Below are 21,081 nucleotides of genomic sequence, written 5' to 3'. Positions count from 1 at the left end.
CAGAAATACCTAGCAGTCTTTAACATTCAACGACTTCCTGCAACATTTGACAACGACATCAGCACTTGGCTGATAATGTCCCTGGCATCTGCCAGAGTAACATCTGCTAGAGTAACAGTCTGAGCACGCTCCACTGGATCGTCAGCCATAATTCAGGTTGCCCGGGCGATTATGTTCAATTTACAACCACACCAAATGCAGTAAATCAGGCCTGCTGAGCTGGCCCTCATAAATCGCCCCGGGAGGATTTTGCGCAATGTCTGTTTTGATTACACTTCAAAATTAATATTCCCTCACATAAATTTCCACTAATAAGCAGCTGAAGATCATTTCCATTCCCTCCTGTTTGGGTAGTAACATCATGCATTTCAGGAAGTATATATGCGGCAAAGGTGCAAATAAATCCGTGAAGAGTGTTCTGTTTTTGCCTCCAGAAAGTATGCCAGGAATTTTGCAAACTTTTGCAGCCATGTCTTCTCTTCACAAATGATGACTGCAACTTTGACACCTACACATATGTACTTCTCAATGATGGCTATAAGCAATATTTAGCAATGTTAACGTTCACATTGCACGTACACAGTGTTTGTAGTAGTTGTCTTTCTCAACTGTCTTCTTAATGCCAGCCAATTAATTTTGTTCACTGAACAAACACCATCTATGGACTCTTGCTTGTAAAGGTGCACACAAAAATGTCAAATTTGCCCACCATATTTCAATTCAATCCTGCTGTTTTTGCCACATACTTCAAATATCGGTACTGCCATGGAGGAAGGAATCCCTCTCACTTACTGAACTGGTAACAGCAAAAAAACCCATTGCTGATACCAGCCCGTATCAAATATGACACATTAGAGACTACATTATGACCTTAATCGTACCCATTATCCCCAATGTGGCTAGGGTCAGGAGTTGGCATGAGAACCTGAACCATACAAAATCAGCTTGCCCACCTACAGTGAGTGCTGAGGTACAAGCGATGACTCAACTGCATGTACATGTCCTGTACATGCATATGTGCATATGGAATTAAGCCCTTGCAGATGAAAATTCCACACACATGAACTGAGCAGTGAAAACACACTCTTACCTTCAGCCGAAGACAGAAAATCTTTGGCAGAAGTTGCCCCCCCCCAGGGCAGGTTAATTTAATTAAAAAACAGGAATCGCTTTTCCAAATTGTGCTGAACTTGATTTTCATGGTGCACATGTAAAATTATCCCACATGCCAGCCGCTGGCGAGAATAGGGGAAAAAAAAAAGCGACGTGTACAAAAGAGAAATATATATGCGCGCAATACCGACAAATCGGGTGAAGCAGGTACGTGACTTGTATGTGCAGGCAAGAATAACATTGTGCCCAGCCGTCCGCCCATGCCTCCTGGACATGGCAAGATTGAAATGAAATCTGAACTTATTTCTTTCTTTTCCTTTGATGGCATCTAATACTCAACAAATTTATTTCTTAATTCAATGTGATGTCCTACGTGTATCACTAATGTGTCTTACATACCGCTATTTTTACAACCTGCATGTACATGTTCACGTACAAGTACAGTACATGTACGGAATGTATACCGTATCTGCACAGAATGCACTGCACTACAATGGATCTTGTTCCTGAGGAGGCCATTTTTGATCTTGTTCATCGAATCATTATAAATACACGTAGTTAACTAGTGGATGGGATGGTATCAGACTACAAGTAGTTTAAAATTCATGCGAGTTCCAAGCCTCCCTTTCAATTTTTCTGAGTCTGGAGTAAAACACTGAAGTACCGGTACATGTACATGTGTGCTGTATCACAAATATGTAATTTGAAAGAAAATTTCATTTCTTTCTTTCATTGATGCTTTTAACTTCATAAATAAGGTCCACTGTAGTACACAACATCACATTCTCTCTACATGTACAAAATACATGTACATGTATGTACATGTATGTATCTACATTATTTACAGTGTACACACCAGGACATTTACAAGTACACACGCATGTACATGTAATCGTATATGTCAAGTAACATACCAGTGATTGACTTCTGCACGTATATTGAAGACAATTCTGTACCATACACAAAGAAAGAATTTCCTGATAACATGAGGGTGAAAGGTCTACTGTTCAAGTCTATATGTACATGTACATTAATGTAGTCAAGTTTTACACACATGTATATATACGTACACTACGTATGTGTAGAAAAGTATGCACACTGTAATGGGATGTGTTGCTCTCAAACTGACAACTGAGAACAAATTTCAAATTTACGTGTGCTCAATATTTGTGCACATAGAGATGAAATCTCGGCTGCACATAAACTGTGTGCACAGTTAAACTGTGGACAGTTACACTACTGCACATGTGCAAGGTGCAAGCAAAATGTCGGCAAACAAATATATATGGAACATGGCATCTGGAAATTTGATGGATTTGACAGAAAAGTGTAACACACGCATGAATGCTCACAACCGCTCGATGACATTTGCACTGATGCTCATCACGTTCAGTGCAGACGTGTGGGAGGTCTAGTGCTCCAAGGGTTTAATCAAGAAAAAAAGTACAGATGCCAGTTCACTTGAATGCACCCATTTACTGCATCTAACATCGTGTGATGAAACTCAGCAACCACTTCTTTTAGCACTTTTCAGCTCTACTAATAAAGCATATGCATGTACTGCCATTCAGTGTGGGGTTGTCGAAGCCACTCAGAGACTTTGAAAGTGCATCCATCTGATATGTGGAAATGTACGTACACGTGCACGTTTTGCAGTTGCAAAGGAAAATCAAATGTGAGTCTCAAAAGTTCCGCCCACTTCACATTCTATTACCTTCTCTGCAGTTGATTGTTTCAAAGCTACAGGTACATATATACGTGCACGGTATTTTTACATTTCAGGGGGTTTTTTGCTTGTTTTTGTCGGGAGTTTTCAAATCAGATTGAACAGCTTCTAAACCAAGAACATCACTGTGTAACTGCTACAAGCCAAGGATCTGATTGAAATGAAACAAGAAACACTGATTATAAAATAAATATATCGGCACACGGCATGTAGTGCACATGCACGCAATGGTTTCACACTGGGTGGACGAACATTTTGTACATACATGTACATGAGTTCTTAACGTACACGTACGTGCATCCATTCTCAATACAAATCGTGCATTTCAAAAGCAATGATCCCAGTACAAAAGAACTGTTAAGTGCTCAATTGGATTAATAAATAAAAACATTTCCTTCGAAAAAATTTTTAACAAAACTATACCATTTTTCTCAAGTACATGTAGAATTCTCTGCAAAATGCATACAGCTCCGAAATTGAACAGCCCCTAGAAATGCACAAAAATGCATCAGTGCTTACACAGTACCGGTACCTACAGGTGCGTCTACATGTACAGTATGTGGTCATTTGTCAAGTTGGACAACTGGTGTGGTCACAAACCATGGATCAGAGATGAGACTTAGAAATTTCAAAACCAAGGCCCCAAAGTTCACATATTAACATGTACAGGCTCTACACTGTGAATCCAAGATGCCACTTTGAAATTTCAAAACCAATGCCCCAAAAGTTCACATCTGCCCTGCTTACTCAAACCACATACATGTACAGTATGTGAACTGGTATAAAACAATTAAAGGCAGGAGGGGCAAAATCATGCATTCGCTTGAGCTAGTACAATACCTGTACATGTAGCCCATAGAGATCCATCCAAGAATGCTAACATTGTGCATGTACCGATTGTGTGGTGATTGATCGGTGAAGATTAAACACTGCAAGTCAGATATTCCCTGAATTCAGACTTTTCATCGTGGGGAAGCTGTTTACACAGGGCAGGCAGACAGGGTGTCTGCTAGTATGGAAGCAATGCTTCAAGATATGCGCACTTTGAATCACAGGGAACGACCAACAGTCTCCAGACACTGTCTGCACTACGGCTAGCATTACAGCACAAATTGAAGGGTAGTGCAAGAATAATTAATCTGTTATTTGATTTCTTGATTGTTCAATTATCATGCAGCAGTTCAGCAACATTCCAGTTAATCAACAACCAGTTCACACAAAAGAAAGCTAAACTCTTTGAAGACTGCATGTGAGCACTTGCCAAAATTGCCAGTACACATGTACCATATCCAAGCCCAAACCCCAAAAATTCCATACATGAAAGTCTTTCCAAGGAAGTTTTGGCTATGAGCACAAAGAAAGACTCTATTTCTGCCGGTTCAAAATTACAAACGGCATAATACGGTAGCTGGCCAAGGATCTTGTTGTGATCAATGCAAGGTTTTGACTCGGCAAGAATTTTCCATTTAGTGGGAAGAACAGTTGATGGATGCAACGGCGGGGCTCTACCCAGTCTCAGAAAACAAAGTCACATGAAAGAAGAGGATATTGTAATGGTTTCTAAATCATGTTTATATTTCAGATACATGTACGTACCTCAGGGATGAGATTGGCCAATGATAAAAATAGCTGAAAACAGCTGAAAAAAGGCATAAAAAGGCTGAACTGTGAAAATCTCCTATACTTTTGTACACAGCCAGTGAGGGAAAAAAGCTGAAATCCAAAGCAAAAAAAGCTGAAATCAGCTAAAAAGCTGAGAAATCTCATCCCTGGTACCTGATATTCACTAGTTTTACATACATGTACTCCCAAACTTGGGCCAGTATTCCACCTTCCCCCCCTGAAAATGTCTGGTACTGAAAAAATAAAGCCACTAAGCCAAAGGCAGGTTTAGCAGTCACAATGTCATGTGACCAATACTGCTCTCTTACTGTTTCTCCACCCACTCACTCCGCACATAACATTATCTGTGTTAAAAGAGCACTCGCTCCTGAAAGTCACACAGCTGTGTTTCTCCTTAGGAAAAAAAAATAACAATACAAGGGCTTATTCAAACTGAATCTGTAGGAAAGAGGAAAACTGGGCAGAAGTTTTTTCCCATCAATCAAAATTGGGACGTGGGGGTAGGGCATTTTATGGCTGGTCAATTCTTGTATACATTGCAAGTTGACCTCCGGATCCACGTCTGCAAACTGATGGTTAACAGTCCTTATTCTGTATTAAAAAAAACCCAAAAAACACAAAAAAAGAAAAAGAAACATCTGCAAAACAGGAAGCTGCATGCATACATGTACATGAAGCTATTTTTCTGTCACAATGATACATTGCTGAGAGTAATTGGGTGGGACCGTTGAGAGAAAGGTCAGGTATCATGCCCCTCCATGTTACTACAGAATTATAATTTGGCCTAAATGACTTACACTGTACAAATATACGCTTAAATTGTACACGTAGAATGTACATGTACATGGTTTCAGACAACACACTGCGAGTGGCTATGCTGAGTACTCTACAGTACTAGTGCATGTACATTTGCGTATACATATCTTTTGATTTATGTCATGTGGGCCTGAAATTGAAATAACATTTACAGCCACATGCAATGTAGGAGATTCCATTAATGTACATGTAGTTCAGACGACTGTTTCTCATGCAGATTTTTAAGTTTGCTGCTCAATTAGTACGATACACTGCCAAGACTACTGGTACTTTTCTTGAAAATGAGAAAAAATTCTCATTCTAAGACATGGTCTGTCAACAAGTTTTTTCTGTGGAGTAAGACAGGAAATGGTCTCTCAAAAGAAGATTCCCCCCATAAGTTTGGGCATTTTTGTACATGTACCGGTAAATTGTGAAAAAAAAATTAGAACAAACTAATAGTTTTGACAGAAAAATGCTAAACCAACAATACAAAACTTGAGTCATATAATCTGAACAAAATGCTTGCACATGTACAAGAAACAGTACAATGGTACCTCTTCTTTTCCAAAGAATATCTTCTTCAAATTATGAACTTGGGACATTACATGTACATGTAGAGTGAACCTGGACAATGCAATTAAAATCTTGCAGCAACCAAATGTGCATAGGTCTACGCACTTTTAAGTAGGTATAACTATGAGTTAAAGTACATGAACAGGTACAGTGTATATAACGCATATAACGGACATACAGTCCAAATCATTTTGTATACTACACTGTACATGTAGGCACGTACAACTTTATTTTCACACTTCGATACGTATATGTATGTGCATGTACCCTTACAATAATTCAAAAAGCCTGACCAACCCTACAGCTTGCATCATTGATAAAACTATTTATGCTGAGAAACCTGCATGAAGGTGACAAAGATAAGATCTGGAGTCTGCATGCCACTGAACCCACTACAGGCTGGTTGCCAGTTGAAAAGCCTGCAAAGAATTTTCTCACCAGATACCGTACAGGTACATTTCACATATGCGTAAAACTCTGCGGATACATGTACTAGTACACGTAATTCTCACTTGGCAGATACAAGTAGATTTTTCTGTTCCATACACATAAAACTTTGTTTGGGAGGCATGTCTGTACTTCAGTAGTTGAAATCTTCATGGAGTCATCTACATTCATATTAAACCTGATCATACCAAAGTCTTGAAGCAACGAAGGACTGACCTGATGTCTGGTAAAAATCAGTTTGATATGAACTATGATGCCCATTATTGAACAGTAGAAGGTACAAATGTACGGGCATGTTCACTATTTATTCAAATACCCCTTTTTTCATGACCAGCTCTAGTGTACATGTACAAGTACTACACTCTACTTGCAAGCAATTACCTTACAGTATGCAGTGTACACGGGTTACCTATTTCCGCTCTTGAAACTTTAAATCTATTTGATAAACAAAGAAGGAAAGGAAAATCCGTCCTACACATAACCACGAAACCTTCTCGGTAGAAATTCTCCACTCAAGGCTTTCTTTAACCAATTTGCATATCCTGTAGGTTCGAGGAGCCACGGTGCACCACTAACTTTACAAATCTGTCAATGTGGCCACAAAGGCAGTGGGAACCGGGCATTGATCAGAGCGAAACCCTGCCAGAGGGGGACACAAAATAACGGTACCAAGCCCAATCAAGAGGCAAGGTTTGCCTTTTTTTCTCCCTTGTCCCTATGGTCCTAATCAGGCGGGTCAGGCAATTGCAAAATGGATCGGAGATAGAGTTACATCTGAATTGCCCTGCTCTGCAGCCCATCAAGCGGCTCAGCGAAGTTCCGATGGAGAGGAATAGCTTGGAGCCTGATCGACACAAAACAATCAAAGAGGACGGATGTGCCTGTATCATACAAAGAGCTCGTCCCAGAATTCCAAAGAGACTTTTTTTAAAAGGGCAATTCCCATAGTCCCAAATTGTCTTTCTGCATGCATTTTACATTCAAAAGGAACATGCATGCAACCAATACTTGATACTGTGTACATGTATGTGTACAATATGCACTCACCGGTATATGTACTGAACAATTCTACGGGTATGCCCACACATCCTTACACAGCTATACTTGTGGGGTATCCTTTGTTCTCGTGTACAAAACTCCCACACAACAGGCAAAAAATTTCAAATCACTCCAATTTAAACCAAATTCACTTTCCTGAGCTGAAATTTTGACCGTATGTCCCTTATATAAAACACTTCAATTTGCAATAGATTTTTACCCATCAAAAATTTCCCTTTTTGAGTTATTTCCAAATATCAGTTTTGTGAAATTCTTGTGGGGTACCAATTTTGGTACCCCACAAGGTAAAAACTGGCCTTGTGGGGTACTTCCCATTGCTCCCGTACCCCACAAGGCCCCATGTATAAGCGCAAGCATACATGTACATGTACAGGTATTGTCCATGAGCTAAAACAGTTCACCAATTTGTTACTGCTCTTGCGACCATTTTCATATCAGAAAAATACTGCAAGTAATAAACTTGCCTTTCACTTTTCACAAAGTGGTTGCCAAGGCATATGTGATGTGATGTGCAAAAGCCCTTTACATGCTGAGCTTTGTCATTTTGGTACCTACATGTATCAACTTCACATTGATTATTGTCTTATTTTCAAAACTGTTCAATTTAGGATTCTAGACAATCTAGATCCATGTTGTAGACAACCTAGAATCATAAATGTAATAAGTCTGAAAAGAAGAGCGTGTCCCTGATAATTGGAAGTTTATATGCACCCAAATGACAAAGCTCACCAAGTGAAGAGTTTTCACAGATCACATCACATATATATGTGAGCCGTATTCCACAATGTTTGAAGGAGATAAAGGCATGATTGGACTAACCGTTCTGACAGAATATCTACATGTACAATCTGGGTACCTACAAGATTATTTTGCCTTCGTGACACTGTGCGTACCTTCACCATTTTGTACAGTACCTCTTTAGTACTTTTACACTGTACAGAAACATTTAACCTTTAGCCTCTTTGCATTGCTATTCTGTCGGTCTAATGGTGTTTCGACTACGATGTGGAAGACGTGGACTTGACACATTCTCATTTTGTTGCCGCTTTGCCCGGCCATGCCAACTGGGATAATTCATTCACCAGAGAGAGAAGGAAAAAAAAATGGGAAAAAAAAGAAGGAAAGCTGGAAGATGCCGTGGTGAGTCACACTGCAGCGATTCATTATGATCAACGAGGGCTGGCTGTGTCGGTTGGGGGGGGAGCCGGCATATAACTACAGATAAAGGACTTGGAGTATCTAACCCAGCAAATGTTACCCGGGATTTTTTTCTTTTATTATAAACTGTCAAATACATCATGTGGGACCCTTTCGCATGTGTTTTTCATATCTGGCGGTCCAATAGATTAGTGCCACAGATTACATATGTCCTGGAGATGCGGTCAGCATTCTATGAATATTGGATACACACGATTCTCGGTAGACAACTTTTTTCTTTTTTGTAAAAGATGAACATCTGTTTCATATACATGTAATGAGAAGCCACATGTAAATGAAATTTGATGAGAGCTTACATGTCTGCACTCTGCCTGTTTCTGCCTGGTTATGTACCACACATGAACATCTATGGATGTTATTGGAATAAATTTATGAGACTCTTGAAGCCCCCAAAAGACTGAGAATTTCTTTACAAAAACCTGTGACCACACTGTGCCAACAATGCACATGGACTTTCGCTCACGCTACTCAGACACTTGGAGTTTGGACCCAACACCTGAATTATTCTGCCATTTTATCTGGGAGCAAACACGAAATGCAATCCTAATTTGTATAGACAGCCTCTACAACTTAGTCTGACAACTGACATGTCCATGTCATAAGTGGTCCCATTGTGCATACTGCTGGAAAAGCACTTCGGTCAGTGAACGAAAATACTGATTTCCCTCATAAAAGCACGGGATTTAAATTCTTCTAATTTTTGAGCTGAAAAGATCCTTGTGGACACCCACATATTCTTAACAACAGAAAAAATTCTGTAACATGTACATTAAGTACAATGTATGTATCGGAACACGTTGAGGGGCGATGTGCATACATGTACATGCACGTGTACACTGCAGGGCATGCAATAAAGTAGTATTAATAGAAAGATTAAATGCATCTTTAATGCATATGTAAATGAACACTGTCTATTCTCCACAATCATCCAAAATATTCTTTAAACTGGAATAAAAATACTGTCCATAAAGGTTCTACATGAAAACTACCGATACATGTAGGCAAGTTCATAGCTAAGTGTACAGAACTGGAGTCAAAAGTTATCTCTACCACATTCTGTGCTCTATATATGTATGCAGTGTACTGGTATAGACAATTAAACAATAAGTTTATCTACATGTATTTTGTATAATGTACATGTGCACTGCACATGTACAATTGTACATGTACATGTACCCTTTGATCCTCAAGGTGCAATAACCAATGATGACCCAAGCCTGTGGGAACCTTCACACCTACAGCACAATGTGTGAATAAAGGAGCAACCACAGTCTGAGGTTAATTATTATGGAGAGCTGTTACACTTGTATGTTAAGTACATGTAATCAACCCATATGGCTGTCTGCAGGCATTAATGAGACTAGCTGATTGGAGCTCTCTTTACAAAAGATTAATGTGGCCAGACAGCTACTGGTGTCCGTACATACATGTACATGTATATAACTTCAACCAATTATAGGCTCTGCCCGCGCTTGAAATACATGTAATTACACAATTTGGTCAGTAATTGGGTCATCACTGCACCGACGATGGTTCACTTGGTCTCACATGAGCATGCAGTATATTGCATCTGCTTCAAATGCTGATGTGGTGGGAAAAAGAAATTTGTATCTTAAAAAGATAGATTGCTTTTGCAAATAAGTCATACATGTACATGTAAGTTGTGCTCTGTCCCATTTCGGTTTCAATAAAAATCCTTGATGGCATCGTGAAATGCATCCTGACAGCAAACCAATTTGCAAGAAGTCACGTACTTACAATGTACACGTACCGTGCGTGTATGTACAATGTACGAATAGAATTTATTCCCCGAGTCCAATGTCGTGGATGAGTCCATTCCAATATGCATGGTACTGGTATGATGCAGAATTTTTTAAGAATTGTCTGAAAAGCTGAATAATTCAGATAGAGCTAAACAATTCCAAGGTATTCAAATATGTCCTCAAATTATGTATACATAAACATGTACATGTATGCATTTTCCATGTATGTATTAACTGCAGGCACTAAATGTACATGTATTTTTCAACCTGACCATTTCAACTGGCTCAATCAAGACATGTATGTCCATGAAAAAATTCCAAGAAAACTGCTCCTGATTTGTTTCTTTTGATAATACCGGTACCATGTGTGTCATACCAAATTCCTGCAAAGATGACTCACAGTGAGACATCAGACAGTGACTTAATACAAACTAGATAAAACCAAGTACATGGTGAGGGTTCAACACAGGCTACAATAACGGCTTGTGATTATCATCAAACAAAGGGTCGACGACAATGCTGACTACCGGCACCAAGCTTTTATAAGTATCATACTGTATATTCGACTGCAACCAAACAAAACACAGAACAAGACTACATTACTATCAAAAGCACATAACAAAGGAAAAATAAAATGTGAAAAAACACACACAAAAAACTCGGTGACATAGCACCTAAACTCATTTTTACATTTTTCCGAGCGAATGTCACCAACACATTTCTTGGTCCTTTCCTTCGAATGAACTTCAACTGAGACATTTTCAAGATTACATGTATGTGCACATGCTTATTTGCATACAAAAGAGCGCACATCGTGCACAATGCACTGGTCAGGACAAAAGACACAATCACCGTGACCAGTCTTCAAAGTTACCATTTGTAAATGCATGGTGTTTCAACTCACTATTTGAGCAACAAAATTTAGAATGAAAATACATACATACATGCAACAGTAAATGTGGAACTCAAAATTGTTAGTCATTAAATTCATTATTTCCTATTTACAAGTAGAATGTATTCATCATACAAAAAAATCAAATGTTTTTCTCCCATATGCATATTCTGAAGTGTCAAATTCTGTGCAAAGTACATGTACATGATTAAAAAATCCAAAGCAAAATCCTTGTACACCAGCGATGACAGTTAACCAAGCATTTCAAACAAATTTGAACACTGGTGCAGGATCTTTATAACTTGACAAGAAATCATTAACACTTAGTGTCCATACATGCACATGTCTGTACGTGTGCATGTGTATGTACTGGTACAGTACATCCCATGTACGAAGACAGGCTTCAGTCGGATCCTTTCCCCATCAGATTGCTTCCCCCATCAGATTGCACAAGGGACATGGATGTGTCTTGAGCAGGAGAAATTCTAAAGTTAATATTATGGTAAGCAAGACTGCCATGCCAGAGCCTCTCGGGGATAGGCCATCGATTGGAGATGCCCCTTTACAATAAATTAGATCCTAATTGAGGAATGTCGCCAGAGTAATTTTTTTGGGGGGAGGGGGTAGGGAGTTGATTTGACAAGTGTGAAGGGATGGATAAATTGTCATATGACTATAGTGTTATTGACCTCATCATAATTTTTCCCCTAGCTCTGCAGTAATAATTCGTGAGACTTGGTGCAGAATAGGGAGAATCATGTTTTGATGACAATGAATGACACTAACAGTTCCTGAACATGAAACCTATAAGAATTTAAGAAACACATCAAAAACGGTTGAAAAGATCTGATAAATCTGCTGAAGGCACACCCACAACTCTCAAAAATTGGACAAAATGTATCACCTATTTGTGATAGAATTTGACGGCATCGGGCTTTGTAATCTTGCCATCAATGCTACATGTGCATGCATATATATGCGTGTGAACCCGTGGGTTTCCTGGCAAATTTTGAACAGAAGATTCAGGAATGTTTAGACAGAGCCACAGCATTGTGGAAAAACTCTGCAGTTCCACGGACAGTTTCAGTCTCAGAGTGATCCATTTCTGCAGCTCAGTATTTGGATTAGGAAATACCGGTGGGCAGACTCTTCACACCAATGACTGATGATGCTCTAGTGACATATTTGTTGCTCCTATGGAGATCAGTTACAAATGACCCGGCAATGTATACAACACCAATGTCTGGCAGGTACCATGCTAATTTCCATCATTTACAGGACCAACGTTGTTGCTTTTGTCACGATTCATATTATTCTTGACTGCCCGTTATATACACAGTTCACATACATGTACGCCCCCTCATCGTGTCAGGTGAAAAAATGTGCCCTGCATAAGAGGGAGTTACATTAATCAATTTCTCTACAGATGCATTTGATGTTGCCGTAGTGTAGGCAACACAGTGTATTGCAATACTGTTGGTTGGTTTCCACGTAATTTCAGCAGTTATGCTGAATTGCTGTACCTCTATCCAAGAACTGAATCATGCTTTTGCAAAACTGTTGGTTGGTTTCCACTTAATTTCAGCAGTTATGCTGAATTGCTGTACCTCTATCCAAGAACTGGATCATGCTTTTGCAAAACTGTTGGTTGGTTTCCACTTAATTTCAGCAGTTATGCTGAATTGCTATACCTCTATCCAAGAACTGAATCATGCTTTTGCAAAACTGTTGGTTGGTTTCCACTTAATTTCAGCAGTTATGCTGAATTGCTGTACCTCTATCCAAGAACTGAATCATGCTTTTGCAGAACTGTTGGTTGGTTTCCACTTAATTTCAGCAGTTATGCTGAATTGCTGTACCTCTATCCAAGAACTGAATCATGCTTTTGCAATACTGTTGGTTGGTTTCCACTTAATTTCAGCAGTTATGCTGAATTGCTATACCTCTATCCAAGAACTGAATCATGCTTTTGCAAAACTGTTGGTTGGTTTCCACATAATTTCAGCAGTTATGCTGAATTGCTATACCTCTATCCAAGAACTGAATCATGCTTTTGCAAAACTGTTGGTTGGTTTCCACATAATTTCAGCAGTTATGCTGAATTGCTATACCTCTATCCAAGAACTGAATCATGCTTTTGCAATACTGTTGGTTGGTTTCCACTTAATTTCAGCAGTTATGCTGAATTGTTGTACCTCTATCCAAGCACTGGATCATGCTTTTGCAAAACTGTTGGTTGGTTTCCACTTAATTTCAGCAGTTATGCTGAATTGCTATACCTCTATCCAAGAACTGAATCATGCTTTTGCAAAACTGTTGGTTGGTTTCCACTCAATTTCAGCAGTTATGCTGAATTGCTATACCTCTATCCAAGAACTGAATCATGCTTTTGCAATACTGTTGGTTGGTTTCCACTTAATTTCAGCAGTTATGCTGAATTGCTGTACCTCTATCCAAGAACTGAATCATGCTTTTGCAAAACTGTTGGTTGGTTTCCACTTAATTTCAGCAGTTATGCTGAATTGCTGTACCTCTATCCAAGAACTGGATCATGCTTTTGCAAAACTGTTGGTTGGTTTCCACTTAATTTCAGCAGTTATGCTGAATTGCTGTACCTCTATCCAAGAACTGGATCATGCTTTTGCAGAACTGTTGGTTGGTTTCCACTTAATTTCAGCAGTTATGCTGAATTGCTGTACCTCTATCCAAGAACTGGATCATGCTTTTGCAGAACTGTTGGTTGGTTTCCACTCAATTTCAGCAGTTATGCTGAATTGCTGTACCTCTATCCAAGAACTGGATCATGCTTTTGCAAAACTGTTGGTTGGTTTCCACTTAATTTCAGCAGTTATGCTGAATTGCTGTACCTCTATCCAAGAACTGGATCATGCTTTTGCAAAACTGTTGGTTGGTTTCCACTTAATTTCAGCAGTTATGCTGAATTGCTGTACCTCTATCCAAGAACTGAATCATGCTTTTGCAAAACTGTTGGTTGGTTTCCAATTAATTTCAGCAGTTATGCTGAATTGCTGTACCTCTATCCAAGCACTGGATCATGCTTTTGCAAAACTGTTGGTTGGTTTCCACTTAATTTCAGCAGTTATGCTGAATTGCTGTACCTCTATCCAAGCACTGGATCATGCTTTTGCAAAACTGTTGGTTGGTTTCCACTTAATTTCAGCAGTTATGCTGAATTGCTGTACCTCTATCCAAGCACTGGATCATGCTTTTGCTTTAATTGGGATGAGGCTGTATGCACTTTTAGTTTTAACAATCTTCTCATGGGTAAACATTTAATCCTGCATGCATCAAACAAAGCTCACAAGTACCCATCCCAAACACTCAAAGATCCTTCAAAATCTACTGGGAGGTTCAGAAGGATTCTGCAGCATTGAAGAATTCAGGTGAACTGTAGGGCCTCTGACACAGGTACAAACACATAAAATATGTTCATGTACTGTAATACTGTATGTACATGTACATGTGTACACAGTAATGCACGATGGGTACATAGAGGATTCTACAGTACACAGTCCAGCATAGCCAAAGGTAGTGGATAGCCAATCGAAAGTGTCAAGTATAGCATGTAGTATGAACATGTACATTGTACACTGTTCATAGAAGGTACCACCACCTTCCGAATACATGATGCACTGGTATCTTCGGGACCCATACACTATACCATGCATGTATAATCTGTTTTCCTTATTCTAAACATCTGAACAGATCTCACCCACCCTCAAAATAGCCAATAAATCCTTGACAGGAAAAAGGAAAGAACTAAACCTTTATTGCTCCAAGGGAACAACTTCAGAAGCATTCCAAGCATGCAATTACTGAGGGCTGTTAACATCCCCAGACCCCAAACACAGACTCTCTCATGTGTTTGCCAAGCCAGTGTGTCAGGAGGTCAAAAGACATTTTTGTGGCCAGCACAAAGGGGCCCTCATCCCAGGAAAACATGTCAACAAGGGGATATACGTGAAGTGGCTTGCTGTTCTCATTAACAATCAAAGCTCGGGTCCACTTCACAACAGCTTCATTCTGATTGCAATGAAATGCAGGGTGAGAAAGGTTCAGAAACCTTCCCTCCACTACATACGAGCACGGTGTACATTACATGTACATGTAAGCCTAAATGTAAACTTGTTTCATTCATGTAAGGTACATGCACTGTGGATTTTTGTTTTTCTTTTCTTACTTTCTTTTTTATTCAATGAGAACTATTTTTTTCTTACCTGAATAGGAATACGGTATATTCTTGCACTTGAACTGAGAATACCGTTACATGTATTTTGCAAGCATGCACTTACACGTCCCAAATAGATGTAAGTTTAACTACCATGTGTACAATGTACATATACTGGTCCATGTATGTACATTAACGTGTTGATGGACACACTGCAAGTGGAAGTCACTGATTGATTAATGCGCTGGTATTCACACATGCACACTAACTGGTACATGTACATGTACAAGTATACATGTACATGTAGCTCCCAGACATGTTCCCAGCATGTCCTGACTTCATCTGAACTTTCAAATTGACGACACATTGTGTAATTTGTAAACTGTGCAATGTAGAGCAGGGGGGAGTTTAAAGCTACATGTAGGAGCGGTGTCTGTTATTGCTGGGGACTTTCTCAGCCCCTTAGAAAATGTGCTAACCAGCTATCCCTCATATCCAACAACCTCCAAGAAGTGCGACTTGTCTTGCGTCTAATCAGTACATGTGATTCATTCTCAAGATTTACGGAATGACCCATGCATCCCTGTCCTTACATGAATGACCTCTGACGCACACTGTTCAGTTCATCAACCAAACAAGGCAGTTTTACTGGCAACCAGTGCAATTTTAGAATCTCTTGGAGGGCCTGTCCCCAACTTCTGAGGTCAGATGCCCAGTCTCTCTCAAGCTTCCAGATCTGCCCAATTACTCAGGTTTATCAATGACTTCCCTGACAAGATAAATCCCATTACCATGCTCATAACCCGATCCATTAGCAGGCCTGTGCCTCTCTGTCACTGTCCCTGCATACCTCCAGATGGAAGTGAGACAACAGTTGGCATAGAACTATTTGGATCTGAAAACCATAGCTTCTGATAAACCCTTAAAAGGTCCGAGTGTCAAAACTGTATACTGTCTGGCCATAAACCACCGCAAATTACATTGACCACACTGTGCCTACACAAACCATAAATGTACATGTACATAATGTACTTGATGGCCTATATATAACACGTGTGAGTGTAAACTGATGACTGACACTCCTTTGGCTAGTATTATTTCTAAAATTCCAATGTCGGAAAAAGGACAATTTCAAGACAGTTTGGGCATTAGCGACCCCATACAGCATTACTAGCATTGTAAAACTACTGTGAATAAAGCACACTATATATTTGCTAGGTACCAACTTTTTCATTCTGTGCACTGTACGGTATGTTAACCAATTTGTAATGAGGCGAGTTTTTTTCCATGTTGGTGCTCAGATCCACCGACCTTCCAAATTCAGAACTAGAAAAAAAAAAAGTTTTATTTTGAGAAGTCTCGGATCTGTTCACCCATAATTTACCGGTACAAATATAGATGTAGTAAAACAAAATCTTTGCTCCCCTGTGCGACCGACGGCAAAGTCCCTGATTTCAATTTAGCTTTGGTTCTCGGTAGCTAGCGTTAGTGATAAGGGATACTGATTTGGCTTCTCTTTTTTTGGGGGGAGGGGAGAAATTTTTTTGTATTCTTCCCTCTGACTCGAAGACCCTTATTTGTTTTTCTTGAAACCACAGAAAATACTTTTACTTCCCCGTCCTCCTCTAAAATTGTCTTTAAAAAAGTCTAAACAGTCGAGCACCAACTGATACAAAAAAATGCTGATGGACAAAACACTGGCAAATCATCCTCAACCCTAATTACATACTTATCTGAGATCCTTCAGAATCCACGACATTTTGGAGGATTTTGGTACCTGTCTGGGTCAAAGGTACTACCCTGGTCTGGTTACCAAGACAAACACATTCGCCTCGCTTGGCAATTATCTGTGTGCACTCTGGTGCCAAAGGGACTGCACTTGGGGGTTCGCCTGGTTACCAAGACAATCCTGCAGGATTGATGCATCTCCATACCGGCCACTGTCTCCACAGAACCAAACTGACACGAGGATAGCCTATCTCTGAATACTCATGACTTTGAAACTGATGACTCACAAAGCTTCTGCTTCCCTCTTGATAAAAAAAAAGGGAAAAGAAAAACAACTAATTGGCACGTACCCCCCACATCTGTTTGCACGATACCCAATTAAAGTGTGCCACGGGAGCCCAGACGCTTTGCAATTCCAGTCGGTGATAAATCATTCATGACAGGCCTGGAGTGAAGTCCAAGATGGGGGGGGGGAGGAGGGTCATGTCTCCCTAGACTGGGAACATCTTGGGTAGGCCAGGCTGGGCCAGGCTGGGCCAGGCTGGGCCAGGCTGGGCCAGGCTGGGCCAACCTGGAATTCAAGATCCGGCGGAAAATTCTGTGCAGTAGGACACACGAACTATTCCGTAAAGCTCCCTCCTTGATGACACACAAAAGGGGCTCCTTCTTGATCCTTGGGTGTCTGGCCGACTGGCAGAGAGATGCTGTTTCGTAACTCATATTATAAACAGGGATTGCGCTTGTTGCAGCTACAGCTTTTTCAGGTTTTGTTTTTGTGTTTCTTTGCAAATGAACATACACGTTCTGAAAGCAATATACATGTACACACTTATTACAAATGTAATTGAAACAGAAATGGGATGAAGCTTTCATTTAGCATTAAGACAAATGTTCCCTTCCCAACCAACACTGAAGTTCCCTCCCGTGCCTCCACTGACTGCCATAACAACATTTGTCATTCAAGGATGTCATACAGGTCCCAACAAAGGGCTGGTGTAGCTTTGATTGCAGCGGATAATAAGGCTGTTCAGCGGAGGCTAAGCCGCAACTCAATGATCCCCTGCCTGTCAACAGTGTCCAAATCTGGACAAGAGAAGGCACAAATGAACCAGAAGGTGTCAACAATGGCCGGATGGCGCAGACAGTCTGTGTTCATCGCTGGCCATGGTCCACTGCACTGGCAATATATTTGGTCGTACATGGGCATCACGAATACCAGTACAATGTTCCGGTACGTACAGAATAGGAAGCATGAAATGTTGAATGCTGGACATTAATCTGACTGGCCAAATACAGTCTAGACAAAATACAAGGAATGGAACAATAGTACAGTTATGCACATATGTACATGTACTTGCAAATTTGTACACATTTGGGTTTAAAATGGTCATTATGGGAGGATATTTAAAACCTTCCACATACATGCATTGTCATTATCTAATGTGTCTCTTGAAGGCATCTCTACAGTCTACACATGAAATCAGCTTTGGACTTTGCAGACTTAAAAACCAAACAGAATTAAATACTTCTTATCCCTTCACTTGTGAGCGGTTTAAAGGTGCTACTGTATCTCACCACTGAGTTGGAAAAAAATGCATACCACAAGGCCTTAAAATGCATGGCACTGCATTGACAGACCACAGAGTCATGGTAGGGAAGACTCATTGCAATGGCAAACACTCTATGAATGCCATACCATACAAATACAAAGGTATGTGCACATTCTTTATCTAAAATCTCACTTTCTCCCAAATAAACTGTAAATTAATGGCCAAACTTTTGAATGATTTCTTAATGAAGTCTTAATGTTGTTTTTCCTTACTTCTTTTTCCGTGGACTGTTTTGACAAAATTTCTTTAGGTTTAAAGTCAACCACTTTAATTCATCAAGAAAAATTCCACCAGTGGCGTTCATCATGTTTTCCATGAGGTACTGTTTCAGGCATGACACATGTAACCGTACGACAAGTGATATAGCACAAACATACGGGTGCCTGGGAAGCCAAACACTGCGCGGTGTATGTACACATCAGACCAAAAGAATCCAGTTTCTGGTCTCATTCATACAAACAAAGTCTACTTCAATTGTCAAGATCAGTGTCCGGCCTTGCAGCCAATCAGGCCACGACCAGACAAGACCACGGCAGTTCTGAAGCAGTGCTAGTCCTTCTTGTTTCAATGACATCTCTCCTCCAACCCCCCCCCTGCTACTGTTTCATATTAGCTGGGCCGACGACAGACCAAAATCTCAAGGGGTGAAGAGGGGAAGCATCTGGAGGTGGAGGGAAGGGGGGGGGAGATGGAGCGTGGCAAAGAGGAGCACAACCCATGATGGATGGGTCTATCCCCGGCAAGATGCATATGTGGCAACAGACAGATGATGCTCTGGTAGGCAATTCCCGAAGTTCAATCCTGCCCCACAGTTCCACGCATAAATTTTGCCGGGTATCAACTTGGGTAATGGAATGTGTCACCACTGAAATTCAAGCTGGGTTCAGATTGTTGTGGTTTTTCAAATAATTTAGCATTACATGTGCACAGGCTAAAGTATATCACAGCCGGGACCGTCTGCCATTTCCCGACCACTTCTGGCATTTGTGCCACCGAAAGCAGTGGTGGGAGGAAATACTAAAGGCTAAATCTTCACTCTGGTTCTCCTCTGTTTTTGGTGCTTATACTGTAAATGACATGTAAACTTTACCTTGTCTTATCAAAAGCTGGTCATAGCAGACTGAAATTGATCCTACTACCGTACATGTAGTTTTGTCTAAACACTTTTTTGTCTAATTTCAAGCAATCCGCTCCGAGGGCGTTTTTTGGGTACTCACCGCATAGACGCGCCATGAGGCGTGCAAGGATATGCACGTCTGATGCGGAGCATGCTGAGTACGCGTAACTAATTTATTCCGGCATGTATGGTCTTTGCGTACACGCAGAATGCGTGCAAGAACCCACTTGTAACCATCTGTCTTTCTTTTGCCGATTGGGGGGCTACACTTCAGCTTGGGGCGGATACACGCTATATGTCAATTAGATGCTATGATATGACTCTGGATTATTATTTTTTTTTGCTTCTGAACGCAGGGAATGAGTTCTAGACAATGTGATGTGCTCCACCTAGGCTGGCACAGCCAAATTAAATGCCTTGAAAATGTTGACAGTTAAACTTTGAAATTAAAGCAGGAACGGTACATGATCATTGTTTTTCAACTAACTTTTCACCATGTACATGTATCGGTACATATGTACCAGAACATATATACCAGTACGTACAAGTACATGTACATGTGGTGCACGAACATCTGTCTCTGTATGGTAGATATACAATACCGTATTTCATGTTTAAGTGGTTGAATGTTCAATTCAAGTCATTCAAGCTCTCTGTGTACTGTACACATGAACATATGACATACTCAGACTCAACCCTCCTCTTGCCTTTATTCAGCACCTCTGCCATCTCGGTGTCATGGTGTCGCCACGGTAACCTGTCTTGACGGGACCGCTGCTCAGTCCGCTGAATAACGAACTGCCGGCGAACCATGCAAGTGTGGCTGCGAATGAGAGATCTTGGCAGCCCAATATAAATAATTACAAGGACCAGGGCTGGGTCAGGGATGTGGTGCACACAGCTGCCTCCCAGTTATTGTGACAAAAATCCTGCTGATGACTGAAGAGAAACACAAGGCCAACATACCAATGATCTAAGGTACACAAAGATGACAATCAGGGTTCCAACATGCACTAAGTGTGGTCAATATTTCCTCATGTGCCTCAGAAATTTGGGTCATGTGATTCTTTAAATTTACATGTAATGTTTTTGCCCTAAAACAGTGATCTTGTCACCAAATCCTGAATATTCTAGAACAGATCACACATTTGCAAAAGTTTAGGACCACCCGTAGAAAATGCATTAACCTGCAGGAAAACCAAACTTAAACCAATCAATCATGGCA

The 21,081-nt window shown here is 40.4% G+C and overlaps 1 protein-coding gene across 1 annotated transcript in view; it reads right to left on the bottom strand.

Annotated features, from left to right (window-relative positions):
* The window catches only part of LOC110982872 (inactive tyrosine-protein kinase 7-like), a 57,096-nt gene that overhangs the window by 19,640 nt on the left and 16,375 nt on the right, over positions 1-21,081 (bottom strand). The gene's annotated exons all lie outside the window — the stretch shown is intronic.

Source organism: Acanthaster planci, linkage group LG01 (assembly GCF_054643075.1).
Source record: "Acanthaster planci isolate LZ-2023a linkage group LG01, COTS_SCS, whole genome shotgun sequence".
In the NCBI taxonomy this organism is placed as follows: Eukaryota; Metazoa; Echinodermata; class Asteroidea; order Valvatida; family Acanthasteridae; genus Acanthaster; species Acanthaster planci.
This window is presented reverse-complemented; position numbering and strand designations above follow the sequence as displayed.